This window comes from Musca autumnalis, unplaced genomic scaffold, assembly GCF_047663935.1.
Source record: "Musca autumnalis isolate F117 unplaced genomic scaffold, ASM4766393v1 scaffold_5, whole genome shotgun sequence".
Classification (NCBI taxonomy): domain Eukaryota; kingdom Metazoa; phylum Arthropoda; class Insecta; order Diptera; family Muscidae; genus Musca; species Musca autumnalis.
In genome coordinates this window covers 113,385,107-113,400,801 of record NW_027412088.1, presented here as the reverse complement: position 1 = coordinate 113,400,801, position 15,695 = coordinate 113,385,107, and the positions used below count along the sequence as shown (strand labels likewise).

Here is a 15,695-nt window from a genome sequence, read left to right as displayed (position 1 = left end):
ACACTTTCATAACATTGCTCTCATACATAATCATAAATTTTGCACAAGCACACAACTGAATGCCATAATGGGCAAGTGCTTCATGTGAATTTAATACCTTCAATATGAAAAAATTACAAAATCCAATAATAGCATTATATATGCTAATTTTATACAAAATAAAATAACATTGTTGTACCTGCTGTGGTTGCATAGTAAAAAGTATGCTGTACAGCTATGAAGTCCAAAATCTTAGATTAAGTAAAATTATATAAAGGGCGGATACTTTGAAGGTTTGTTTGTCATGATTTGTTTGTCAGTGCACAAATAGGAAGTTTCTGCTTTTTAGTGACTGACGAGAACCGTTTATAGACATTTTATATATTCCAGAAAATTTTTTGTTGATATCTTTGCCACATTATTGTGGTTGATTGTTTTCTTGAATTTGTAAGGTATAGTATCTATGGAACGGAAACCGAGAAAAGAGGATAAAAATCGCACTTGCTTCGCTATTTTTGCCATTGCTTATTGAGTTCTAAGGAATACTTTTCTAGTTGGTTGTTTGCTACGGTTTGATATCTGCAGACTAAAATCCGAGAAAATATTATAATGGAAATTTGACATGTAAACTTTGAATATTATCTTGTTGCGGTTCCGGACTATTAAAAAATCCAAAAAAAAAAACAACCGAAATGCAGGCTTCAAAATTTCAGCATCATTTTTAGGTAGATGCAGTGAATATATCGAAAAATCATGCACAAGTATCATATTGTCCATGGAGTATTTGTTGCTTCTTTCTTTGGACATAGGTCCATGAACTGTAAGGTTAAGCCAGAAATCGGAAAGGAACATAAAAAACTTGTTCGCTTCATCCCACTTTTATCAATTTTTTCTACATTGATGCCAACACAGCTTCCATGTGAATTATTTTGAATGGTCGAAATTATGCGACCCCTCGCGAAACACTTCATTTTAAAGAATTTTTGTCATATTATATAGAATATGTTAGCAGTTCACGAATTCTTAAAGGGTGAAACTCGGATTCATCGATTGTAAAACATTTTTGGTTTTTACCATATATGTATGTAGGTTATATAACTCGAACAAATGGGGCAATGTCAAATTAATTAATTCCGTACAAAAGAAAATGCACAAATGCAATGGTGTTTTTACTGAAATGCATACCCGCTCTGCTTTTTGCATCTGATTCAAGGAATGCTGAATACTAAAAATGTGTACTTTTTGCAATAGAACACATTACAATTATATTCTAAACATTGAAAAACTATTCCACAACGAAGAATCAAGGGGAGACATTTCTCAGGCCAATTTCACTTTAGCTCGCCAACTCCGAACGAGATGCCGTACTTAGTATGACAACAAATCGTCGGTGTCATGATTAAGTGTTCCATACGCCATTTGCCTGATTCGAGAAAAACTCAAGTTAATGTTTGAGTCTATACAGTCTAAAAGTGGTGCAAAAATTCAATACTTTAAAAGCACAATTCTAATTAACAAAACTCAAAGAATATATTAGAAGTTGATTTTAGTCAGATATCTGTTATAGCCTAGTAGTTATGGTCAATTTTTATAATTGCAAAAAGTTTCTAATTTGTTCCATGGGTTCTTTTTTTCACGTTTTTGGCAGTTTGCTTCACATAGAACATGTTATGTCACATTTTACCAAACCAACCTTTTTGTCAATTGTGTTCCACCTCCCTTAAGTGAAGTGCTACTGTGAACCGGAAATTTGGGGGGGGTTAAATGAAACAGTTGTAAGAGAAAGAAATACATTAGATACATTGCCACTTGTCGCTTTAAAGAATCGAGATTTATCTTACATGTTTTGTGTATATAACAGTACAATATTCGAAAATATTTAGATTTAAAAACTATTATTCTTCAGTTTTTAAACCAACTCCTTGAAATCAATTTGTTCCATATGCCACATTATTCGTAACTTGACAAAATTGGACAATTTTTTGTTCCAAACGCCATCATTTTTGGTTAGGAACAATTCGTTTTTGTCTATTTTTGTTCCATACGCCAAACGACATGGACATGGAACTAAAAAGTTCAGTGTTTTGTTCCATACGCCATGTTTTGTGGATATGGAACAAACAGACAAATTTTTCGGTGTCGCAAGGCGGATATGGAACATATTTGCATCTGAATATTTCAGAAACTATAGGAGATAGAGAAAAACCGACCAAAAAATCTGAAAGATCTTGTTTTAAAACCGTGTAAGGCACCTTTATCTCAAAATGTCAAAAATGGCGTATGGAACACTTAAACCGACGAAATGTAGTGACGTTTTGCATGACTTAAATAATCAGAAAACTTATGTTGAGGGTTTTCAACACAGTTGCAAATGAAATGTTGCCTAACAGTACAATCTCATGTATGCGGGCATATTATCATTGCATAACCACAGCGCCTTGGGTTGCAATTAAACAGTAATAAAATTAAATAAATAATTAAATTCAATACCAAAACTGGTCCATATACACTGTAAAAATATAGCCTGTTGGACTTTAGATGAAAAGAGTGTGTGTTCGTTGGCTTAATAAATACAATTACTGCAAGATAAATCCTATTTTAATAGTAAAGCCAGATATATGCGTAAACCAGAAGCACGCACACATTTTTATTACTACCAGTTACGTTTTTAGTTCAAAAGATACATTTTACGAGACAAAAAGGTCCTGCAGCAGCTGCTGTGTTAAAATTAACTTAACATAATTAAAGCCTCTCACATGCAATAACACTTTCGAATTATTGGCCTGATTTATACACATAAAATAAAATCAATTTATATAATTAATTACATAATAAAATCATGGACAATAAGTTCAATTGACTAACGGTCTGTGGTAATTAAAAAGCTATGATTTGTACGAAAATTAATTTGTCGACAATGTGGACAAACATTCACGTGTAAATTCCATTTCTCATTTATTTGAGAATTGTAATTGCACTTTTGGTAATAAAATGCAACCAATTTAATTAGGGTCTCAATTGAATAATCCCTTAACAACGTAACTATAGAAATTCCAGGTTACGGGGCAAATAAATTGTACAATATCTAAAAGAAACTACAAAGATAAGTGCATCAAAACAACAATTGACACATGTAATACGTTAATATGACACATGGTTGTATTTTACTACCATTCAAGTAGATTTAAGTAAACTTAACACTCCTAAGTTATGTTTCTTTTTGCCCTGGGCCAAAGTAGAAATAATTCTTCGTATCTGGATAGATCTGAGTTCAATACTTAATAAATTGATCTAGTTGTTTTATTCTGTACGTACTGAGAGACATCATTCACCCCCTTTCGAAATCACTTAATTTTATCAATCCATCTCATACCACAAGCTAGAAAATGAAACTGTTATTTGTCATGGATACTAATCCCCTTAAGTGCTGTGTTGTTTTTCTATCTATGTACGAGTATGTACAAATAAGAAAGATGGCATCAAAAGAAAATGTGTGCATAGAAGAATAGACGATGTTCAGATAACAATGTCCTATCAAAGCAAACAATTGGTGTAATTAATGAACAAAGGACACTATGTACGTTCGAAGATAAACTATTCATCGTCTTGCTATTGAAGGATGGCAATTCATTTCCAGATTTGCTCAAGCAAACAAAATCAATGCTTCAGGTAATTAGTATTGTAAGTAAAATAAAGGAGAAATATCAAATTGAAAATCAAATTGATTAAAAGAAAAAAAAAACACGATGTGTTGTTCAATTGCAATTGACAATGTAAAGTGAGATGAAAATTTTATTCAAATTTTGATTTTTAATAAGGAAATTTATCATTGAAAAAGGCTTCATTGCCAAATAATAGAGTTTTGAATTATTTTATGATAGCCGTAACTTTTGACAACTAGAATACAAACAGGATGATATTATTTTGGTTTAAAAAATAGAAATTTTGCATCACTTGGTAAATGCACTTTCCCAGCAAAAATTTGGAAACCACATGAACTGAAAAACCAGTTACAAAGTTATGTAAACAAGCTAGGAAAATGAATTATTTCTTAAAAAGTTTACAAGGCAAAACTACTTACTTTACTCATTACTATGTAATGATTACAGTGGTGTAACGTGTGTGTCCGCCGACAAAACCGAGAGTTGTGTGTTCAACGCTCACCGTCGGCAAACACTTTTTTGTTAGCAAAATTACGAAGAGGTGCACATAAGTATAAGCTTTTAAACATGGCAAGTTAAAATAATGGCTTTATAAGTTGACTTGTAAGTAGATACGATTAGCAGAAAGTACTAGCAAAAGCACAAAAAAGTACTATGAGTGCAGGGAATGTCTTTAGTCAGAGCAAACATATTTTTTAGAAAAAATAGAACTTTTAAATTGTTAAAAATATAAAACCAATATTATGTGTGTGAGTTGAGACTTTCATGTGTGGACAGATGGAATAAAAACCAAACTCCTTTTCCACAAAAATTATGTACTCAGAATTTGGTGGTCCAAAATACATGAACTTACGAATGATTGAACTTGCCCACAAAAATATGGATTTAGTAGATTAAAGCTCAAAAATGTTCCGGTGGAGGTACTTGAAGGAAGAACGGATCGATATAGTCAATTTTGCAAGTGGATCCTATATTGGAGATATTCCTTTCGGTAGGTATTTCAATCACTAGTCATTTCTGTTGGTCGCGGTATAATTTAGAGCTTTTGAACCATGTAAGCATGGGCTTGCTTACTAAAAATATAATATTACTGTAAACAGGGCCACATGGAATACCTTCAGTAAAAAATTCCAAAGGATCCGCGAACAGACTTTAAACTGCACATAAAAAAAATGAAAAACTTTGACGGAGGTACCCCAAGGAGTGGACCGATATGGCCTATTTTCGAACTTTAACCATGTTTGGAAAAAATATTACGAGATCGCAACAAACAATAATCGGTTGCTTCGTTCAAGAGATATCGTGCGAAAAATTTTAGTGAAACATTTTTGAACTTTTGTGGGGAAGTAGACCAGTTTCAAGTTCGAATGTTGTCATGCGCACCAGCTACTAAACATGGTGGCCCTAGGGGTTCTTTACAGATGGCTCCTGGACGAGGGCTACATGATAACAACCTGGCCTAGACAACACTGCGCGTTGCCATTGGGAAGTTTAAATTTTTCTTAGCACAAATGTACTCAGGACAGTTTGACATACGACCATGCTTTATGTTGTTTACAGTCACTTTGCACAAAATGTTCGATGCCAAAGATGCCATTCAATCATCGGTGCAAGTGATCTGGCATGTCATCTTTTTAGCATCTTCATCGATGAATTTTATATGAGCGTGGACCCCAAAAGATGCTATTCATTTTTGGATCCAAAGCATGTCATTTACACCAATGCTTTAACATGTCATTTTTACACGTGCTTTGGCATGTCATTTCCATCAATGCTTTGACACGTCATTTTCACTAACCCTTTGCCATGACATTATCATTACGACGAGAGTTTTAACAACGTTGGTTGTGATTTCTAGTCTCCGACAACATCAAACCTATTGTAAATAATTAATCTTATATATTTATTATATTTAGAAAAATGTGGATCGATGGAATAGGTTCAAATGGTGATGAAAAGATCGAATGTTTCACGACTCCATTTGCATGGGTTCAAATGCTGATGAAAAGATCGGATCTTTCACGACTTCCTTTACATTGCACGGTGGCCAATTTTTCGAAAAACCTGGCCAAAACTCTAAAAATGAATGGATTTAGACCAAACCTTGGGTTCTTATGTTTTTCGGGTCGCTGGTTTAATTTTTCATATTTATTAACCATCAGACGGTCATAAAAGTATCGCTTTGGTCCCATCTCCTATAAAATGTGATCGTATCAGATTAAAATAGTGTACAAATTTGTTCGCCATCAATTTTTATTATTGGTCCTAAAATACACCAAAACTCTACATATTACCTAAACTCCAGAAATATTCAAAATTAAGGGTGTACTCCATATGGGTTTGGCAAAATTGACATACAAAGCAACATTTTAGAAGAATGGCGTCAAAGACAAAAATGTTCTCCGCTAAATTTCACTATAAATCACCAAAGAAATGAAATATCTTTTTGCATTACATACCAAGGAAATATTGGTATCATTTTTGTGAAAATACCAAGAAACTCAAATAGGGTTGCAAGCTTCTATCATTTCTACAGTTTTGGAAATGCTTGAGTTAAGATTACTTGGAATCATTGCATTTTAGGTGTATAATGTATTTTAGGTGTATAATGTATTTGTTGATCCACAAACAAAAAACAAGGGAACTGGTGAGATCCTGTGAGGATCGAACTAGTCTTCCCTGCCTTACCCCTTGGCGAACAATGCCAAAGTTTCTCCACTAATAAATTAGTTGTTTTAAATATTAAAACAACAATGGGATTAAGCCAGACTATTTTAAAAAATCAACCTGTGGCAAAAATCAGAATGTCTTAAACTACACTTCCAGAAAATTTTTAAATTGTATGTGGGAGGTACCCGAATAACTGGACCGATATAGTCCAATTAATTATCTATGGGATGGTAGCACTATTTCATTTTTTGATTTTATATTATTTTTGTCCCATAACACATATACTTTTCCTTTTTTTGGAGTTATGTGTATACATCGCAATTTGACGCGTATATAAAAAATCACTAAACTATTACAAAACAAGTAAAAAAGCGTTAAGTTCGGCCGGGCCGAACTTTTCATACCCTCCACCATAAAATATTCATTCCTGTCCCCAGCTTTAAGTGAGTACGTTAAAATGTCAGATAATGTACATAAAATGCTTCATTCGGGAGGCCTTTTTTATGGTGCCTATATCTAACTGTTGACAATTTTTGGTGGGCTAGAAATTGGGAGGTACTGTTATATAGGGGTTATAATAAAACATGGGCCTATGTTGACAGTTTTTGATAAGAGCCTTTAATGTCAAATAACTCCTAATTCGGTTAAAAAATTTAGCTAGAATCCTCAAAATATCGAAAATCGGTACATAACGTGGGAACTTCAAATGTCATTAACAGCTAGTTCGGAGGTATCTGGGCTATACGAAAATATGAACTTAAATGAACAATTTTTGTTGCAGAATTTTTGTTGACTTTTAAATTTCAAATTACAGAAAGTTCGTCAAACAAATAAAGCTAAGGTACGGAAAATCGGGAGGTTTGTTTTGGGGCTATACAAAAACATGGACCTACGTACGGTTAAACATTTTAAGTAAAATCCTCAAAGTACCGAAAATTGGGAAGTATCGTTATATTGGGGCTATGTTGAAAATTGTTGATGCAGATGTGTGGTGACCACTACAACCTTCAAATGTCAAATTACAGTTAGTTCTGTTAAAAACTGTAGCTAAAATTGCCAAATTACTGAAAATTGGGAGGTACCGTTACATGGGAGCTATATCCGAACATGGACCTATGTTGACAATTTTGATGGAGAGGTGTTGTGACCACTAAGAACTTCAAATGTCAAATTACTGCTAGTTCGGTTTAATATTGTAGCTAAAATCGTCAAATTACTAAAAATCGGGAGGTACCGTTACATGGGGGCTTTCTTGACAATTTTTGGTGGAGAGGTGTGGTGACCAATAAAAATTTCAAATGTCAAATGTTGAAATTACAGATAATTTGGTTAAAACTTGTTGGTAAAATTCTCAAAATACCTGAAATCGGGCGGTAACGTTATATGGGGGCTATTCCAAAACATGGACCTATGTCTACTAGTTATATAAGTTTATAGACATTTAAGAACCCTAAATGTCAATTGATAGCTAAATCGGTCTGAAAATGTAGATAAAAACGTCAAAATGCGGTAAATCGGGGGTACCGTTATATGGGGGCTATACCAAAACGTGGACCTAGGTCCACAACTTTTGTTATATAAGTTTAGTTACACTTAAGAATCCTAAATATCAAATTATAGCTATATCGGTCTGAAAATGTAGCTAAAAACGTCAAAATACCGTAAATCGGGGGGTACCGTTATATGGGGGCTATACCAAAACGTGGACCTATGTCCACAAGTTTTGTCACATAAGTTTATTGATATTTAAGAACTTCAAATGTCAAATTATTGCTTCATCGGTCTGAAAATGTAGCTAAAAACGTCAAAATACCGTAAATCGGGGGGTACCGTTATATGGGGGCTATACCAAAACGTGGACCTATGTCCACAACTTTTGTTATATTAGTTTATTGATACTTAAGAACCCTAAATGTCAAATTATAGCTTCATCGGTCTGAAAATGTAGCTAAAAACGTCAAAATACCGTAAATCGGGGGGTACCGTTATATGGGGGCTATACCAAAACGTGGACCTATGTCCACAACTTTTGTTATATAAGTTTATTGATACTTAAGAACCCTAAATGTCAAATTATAGCTACATCGGTCTGAAAATGTAGCTAAAAACGTCAAAATACCGCAAATCGGGGGGTACCGTTATATGGGGGCTATAGCAAAACGTGGACCTATGTCGACAACTTCTAATATATAAGTTTATTAACACTTAAGAACCCTAAATGTCAAATTATAGCTACATCGGTCTGATAATGTAGCTAAAAACGTCAAAATACCGTATATCGGGGGGTACCGTTATATGGGGGCTATACCAAAACGTGGACCTATGTCCACAACTTTTGTTATATAAGTTTATTGATACTTAAGAACCCTAAATGTCAAATTATAGCTAAATCGGTCTAAAAATGTAGCTAAAAACGTCAAAATACCGCAAATCGGGGGGTACCGTTCTATGGGGGCTATACCAAAACGTGGACCTATGTCCACAACTTTTGTTATATAAGTTTATTGATACTTAAGAACCCTAAATGTCAAATTATAGCCAAATCGGTCTGAAAATGTAGCTAAAAACGTCAAAATACCGTAAATCGGGGGGTACCGTTATATGGGGGCTATACCAAAACGTGGACCGATATAGCCCATCATCGAACTTGACCTGCCTGCAAACAAAAGACGCATTTTCCCAAAATTTCAGCGTCCTATCTCCATTTTTGTGGATGCTAGAGTGATTACCACAGACGGACGGACGGACGGACGGACGGACGTGCTCAGATCGACTTAGAATTTTACCCTGATCAAGAATATATATACTTTATAGGGTCGCAAATGAGTATTTCAATGCGTTACAAACGGAAAAACAAACTTAATATACCCTCCATACTATGGTGGAGGGTATAAAAACATAATTTGTGCTGAGTTTACTAAAAGTATAGACTAAATGTGTCAGACTTCTAATTATTGTATGTTAATCTTCGTTTTACAAAATTGTTAAAACAATCATCTAATTACATGTTTTAACACTTTTAAACATTCTCCTTGTTCAACTAAATCTATGAACGAGGGTATCATGCTTAAATTTTTTTTACGCCAGAGGGAAAATAATGTTATTTCTAAGCAATATCAATCACAATGCTGTAACATATTTTGAGGTGAAAAGGGAAACATTTAAGAACAATTATTATGTACATAAAGTTTAAATTTATTTAAAATGGAAATAATGTTCTGTTCCCAACTTCTTAGCAGAGGTAATAACCTAAAGGTTATCTACATAGAGACAGAATAGTTATATGGATAAAGCAGGTACATTAAAAGGGCTGAGCAGGATAATATATAAAGAGACATTGGGTATATTGGCAATTATTTAAACAATTACAAGAGAACACTAAATAATAACAAACTAACAGAATGGAAGCAAAACAAAAATACAAACAAAATATGGCAAAATAAATAATTTCTGTTAAAAAAGTAAAAAAAAGCAAAAAAGATTTTTTAAGTTTAAATAAATAATTAAGAATTTATGTTCATATTCATAGTTAAAAGTTTAAAGGCTATCAAATTTAATAGTCCCATACTAAAATGTCCCATTACGAAAAACAAAATTTGTTGTTCATAAGCGTCCAATTGAGAAAAAAGTTTTGTATATGCCTGTCCTGATGTAAGGGATTAATAAATCATGAATATTTATGTATTTGAGGTGCTTTCTTTCCAGGAGGTATAGACAAAACGTAATGGGAAATTACACTAAACGGGAAGTTGTTTAAAAGTAACTTACCATTTAGAAAACGTGATTAAGAGCCCTTTCTATAAAAACTTTGAAAGTAATGAGTTAAGAGTTTTTACAAATTACTTATATTTATATATTAAGGGGAATGATACTAATACAACGACACTACTATACATTCAGTAAGGTAACCACTAAATTTCGGGCTTCATGAAGGTTTAGAAGAAATAAAAATCGTGTTACAATTTTATGCTTTAATGTTTCTTGGCAACGACGGGCATACATACATATGTTATCCCCATCGTGCCAAGAAAAAATAGAATGACAATATATCCTGTACCATAGAGTTGTATATTTATCGAACGAACTACAAAATGTATCAAAATAATCATGAATATTAATTATATGGAACAAATTATAATTCTGAGGAAACAAGCATTCATTTAAGGGAGTTTCTTGTTACACGGCAGCCTGTTTGCGGGTAAAAGCGCAAAGCAGGTGTTTCTTTATTGCAATAAAAGTTTGTTCAAATTACGAAATAATAACTGCGGGTTTTAGCATTTGTTCATTGGAAACATTCTACATTCATGGAAACAAGACATTTTGTCATTGAAGCAACTTTAAATGGAAGGTGCTTACACCTGGGAAGTTTTTGCGGATTCATAGATGAGAAAATCAAAAAATTTTCAAGATTTTGCTCGGAAACCTTAAGTCCTATCGAATATGTTGTAGCTATGAAAATTCTGTACAAGTTTGACCCTTATGATAATTTCATAGGTTTTACCGCTAATGAGATATAGAAGTTGAAATTGGGACAATGCATTGACTGTATCGCTACCTCATAAAACAAGTTCATACATGGTGCGCCTTAACTAACTTTAAGTGAAAACCGCTTACACCAGGGAAGTTTTTGTGAATTCTGAAACAGCAATGTTCATAGGTGAGAAAAATCCAAAAACAAGAAAAAATCGCTGGAGGTATTTTTAAATAAATCGCGGTCAAAATTCACATTTAAGGTTTATTTTAGGTTTTTTTTGCTTGGAAACCGCAAGTCTTATCGAAATGGGTCTTAAGAAAATGTTGTAGCTGTAAAAATTCTCTAGAGGATTGAGCTTTATGATTTGTTCATAGGGTTTACCATTTTTGAGATATATAGATGTTCAGGTCACATTTTTAGCCTTTTAGTTAGGTTTTCAAAGTTAGGTTTTTCAAAATGGAACTAGAGAGAATCTTTTAGCTGTTAAAATTTGTATACCCTACACCACTATGTGGGGAGGGTATTAAAAGTTGGTTTTGGTCAAAAATTTTGTAACGCATCAAAATAATGGTCGTAGACCCATACTTATATATACCAAAATGAATGTCTCGACGAGCCGAGTCGATCTGGCTGTGTGTGTCCGTCCGTCCCTCTGTCCGTCTGTCCATCTAAACCTTGTAATCACGCTACAGGTCGCAATTTTGATAGGATCGTCACGAAATTTAGGATGTTGATGCGGGTCCCGGAGGGGAAGATCGGATAATATTTAGGCGTGATGATCTATCCGATCGGAATAGGAAAAACACATATGTGGATAAAAAGACAACGTTTTCTTCCAAAGCGAATATCTCAGTTTCTGTATGGGGTATACCAAAAGTACAATCTGACAACGAATGTAGAAAATATCACCTTTCTAATGATGTAAAGTAGGTTCCCGTAGATGATCAAACAACCAAGATATCACAATAGTCGCAATTAAAACCCAACTTTTAATTTTGGCGATTTTAATAATAATGACGGATATCACACCTTTGGTTGGGGACCATCTAAAAGCAAAGCCTGACTGAGAAAGTAGAAAATAATAGAGATATCGCAATAGTCGGTAATACATCACTTTTTTCCACTTTTTCTGCAATCACACTACAGGTCGGAATTTTGATCGGATCATCACGAAATTTTCTCACAGAGATAGAGGTATATTGATGATGGTGATGTCGATAGTAGTCAAATATAAAATTAAAAAATATTAATTATTTTAGTTCAGTTCGCATTAAGTCATTTGGCCAGATAGGTGAAAACTTTCGTATCTCCCTAAAAGAAATGTTTTCGAGTGAGAAGATAATGCACAGAGGTAGTGGGGTAAGGTATCACATAGTCGGCCTCGTACCGACTATAGCCTTTTCTCACTTGTTTACAAGATTAGTTTTCGTAAATTTTTCCTAAGTTGTACCATTTTTGAGATATATAAGTTTAAGTTGGGAAATTGCAGTCATGACATTGTTTTATAGTAATGCGATATAGTCAATGCATTCAACTTCTATATCTCATTAGCGGTAAAACCTATGAAATTATCATACGGGCCAATCTTGTAGAGAATTTTCATAGCTACACCATTTTCTTTAGTCCCATTTCGATAGGACTTGCGGTTTCCAAGCAAAATCGTGGAAACCTAAAAACCCCCTAAAAATGTCAACTTGAATCGCGAATTAATTAAAAACCGCTTCGGCGATTTTTTCGTTTTTATTTGATTTTTCTCATCTATGAACATTGTAGTTTCAGAATCCGCAAAAACTTCCCATGTGTAAGCACCTTCCATTTAAAGTTGCTTCAAGAGCACCGTCACAATGATATAAACAAATACTATTTTATTTATTTTTTCTATTGGCCGATTAGAACTAGCACGTCAGAATAATTCTTTCGCTTTGAGAAATCTTAGTCATTGAACCCTTTTGGAATCCCCTAAATATCTATCGTAAGCGTTCAGAGTGTTTTAGGATAAAATTATATACACAGAAGATATTACTTCTGGAAAACGATTTAGGAACGGGAGCATTAAGTTCACAAAATGTACCTGGAGTCCAAGTCTAGCCAAAATAGTGTTACGGAAGTAACTGTTGTATTTAAGTTATTTTACATGAATTTCCACTATTTTTGTAGAACTTAAATTGGAGCGTAAATTTTTATTAAGTATTTACTTTATTTAAATCAAATTTACAACAACAACTGCTGTATCACTATTTTCCATGTTTATTTTGTTATTGTTTTTGTCTAATAATATTTCTACATTGTGACGTCATTCTTTGTAACCCCTTCTACTCTCTCTTATTTATTACCTCTGTCCCATTTGTTGTTTACATTCATTCGTCTGTTTGTGTGTGTGTGTTTGCAAATCGGTTAGCATTTCGTCTGAACCACCTAGACTGTGGATCATGATGCAATAAATAAGGTTAATCAGGAACTACAACAACAAGACTATTTTGATTGAAAGTCGTTCGAACTATTAAAATATTGCCCACAACGTTACTAATATATTGCCCACAACGTTACTAATTGCTTAATGAAAGCACTGCCCGTTCCGAAAACATATGAGCTCAAAATCCATTCTTAGATACCAGAGGTATCCACGAAGGAACCCATTGTATGGTCAGAACCAACGCGTGGGGCACGAGTGAGGTATCGGGGAAAAGGATAAGAAATGAGAAGAAATAAGAACGAAATGGCGAAGATACCACAGATCCAATCCCAGAATATTGTATTGTGTGTATACCGCCCAAGAAGGGTAAAGTAAAGGCAGGAATAAACCAGCTGAAGAATAGTATATCAGCAGGAGCCGATGAAGAGCATTTTTTCGTCAACAATGAAGGAGATATTGTGTGCTAAAATGTTAGAGGCATAAATCTAATCCCTTTTTATACCCTCAGCATTTATGCTAACGAGGGTATATACACTTTCATACGGGAAAAATGTGCCTCATCGAAATAATGGTTTTAGACCCTAAGTATGTTTGGACGAAATGTGTTTTAGACAATTTGGAGTCGATTGAGCAATGTCCGTCCGTCTGTCTGTCTGGCTGGTTCGCACGATAACTCTCGAATGGATTAACCGATTCAGTCCAATATTTGGCTTTCGAAATATTTTGCCCAAACTTAGTTCAAGTTCGAAGATGGGCTATATCGGTCCACTTCTTCAGGTACCTCCCCCACAAAAGTTCAAAAATCTTCGGAAAAATTGTGCGGACGATAACTCTTGAAGGGTGTGACCGATGAAATCCATACTTTGCACATCCTAATATATCTACCAGATATAGATCAGGTTCGAGGTTGAGGTTTGTCCACTCCTTCGGGTACCACCCACACAAAATTTCGGCTAAATTCACATTAAGACCTGCTCTCGAATCACTTTGATTTTTGTTGAAGCGATTTGCATTCGCTACCTCCATTTTTCTTCGGAAAACAGCCAGAAATGTGTAAAAAACCCCTATGTCACCATATGTGGCGGTCGGAGAGCACGATAACTCTCGAACCGTCATGTTATATCCAAACTTAGTTTCATGGGGCAATACCGTTCCACAACTTCCTGAACTTCTCTCCAATATTTAAAAATGTCACTAAAATGCTAGGCGATATCACATGAATGGGGCAACCAATTTGGTCCAAACTTTGGATCTCTTAATATTTTGTCAAAATTTAGTTTAACTTCTAAAATGGCCAATATCGGTCCTCCATAATGGTACCTCCCCCACAAAAATTCAACATTTGTGTTTTAATGCAATTAATTCCTAATCCACATTTTGTCGGCAAGTTCAAATGTCCAAAAAGAGCCACAAAATTTTGAAGAGACCTTAAATACATTCGATCTGTCCGTAGGTGAAAGTTTCACTTCACATTGGCTGAGGGCTGGCACTGGCACTTTTTTACTTGTTAGCTATACGATTGTGTCCGCAATATTGTGTGAACGAATAAACCCTATGGTCAAGGAAACAATTGGGTCATACCAATGCGGCAAATCCTTACAAATTCAAAGACCTAAGAGATGCAGATCGCTGTTTAAAACAACCTTCGACAGCGCTACACGTTCAAAGATATTTCAAGCCATGTCTGAATTTTGTAGTCCTGCAAAGCCAATTCGGCTTTGTATGATGGTATGAACTGCTACTAAGTTTTCAGTCCGAACGGTTTAGTGCCAAACGTGAATTCGAACAAGGAGGTAGCCTTTCGTGTGATCTTTCCAACATCCTGTTGGAAAAGGTTATATACAAAGAGCCACCTGCGACGACATGGAGGTTTTCTACCTATTGAGAGTACAAAATATTAATTTACATCCACTTCAGGAGGAAAATGTTGCAAAACCCTTTAAAGAGCTTACGTGGGGCGTCATTGTTGTTTTTTTCAAAGCATCGATCAATATATAAATTTTTTGAATTCAGTTTTTTATCCTCTAAATTCTCAATAAGGTCTTCGCCAATCAAAAAAAGTGTCATAATATAACGGCTGATCCAACAAGAGGTACTTTTTTCAACAGCCTTTGTTTGGCAGATCACGCGTGAGTCGTGTCATATGTTCATGTTATTTTTGTTTAGTACTGTTTGACATTTTATCATGGAAACGCTTACGTCTCCACAACGTTTACAAATCGTTCAACATTATTACGACAATTGGCGTTATGTGGGGAGTGTGTTTCGAGCTTAATTTTGTTCAGTGATGAGGCACATTTCTGGCTTTATAGGTATGTAAAGAAGTAAAACTGCCACAAAGAGAATCAAGAGATGTCACTTCATCCAGAAAAAATAACGGTTTGTGGGTCGGTGGAAACGTCGGACCCCTTTATGCCGGTTAGGACTTCATCGTCAATGGCGACCGTTATTAGGCCGTGATAACCGACTATTTGTTGTCTGAAATTGAAGCTCATAA

General features: G+C 34.6%; 1 protein-coding gene across 36 annotated transcripts in view; it reads right to left on the bottom strand.

Moving 5' to 3' along the window:
* Positions 1-15,695, bottom strand: part of Trpm (transient receptor potential cation channel, subfamily M) — a 403,692-nt gene that overhangs the window by 118,034 nt on the left and 269,963 nt on the right. The gene's annotated exons all lie outside the window — the stretch shown is intronic.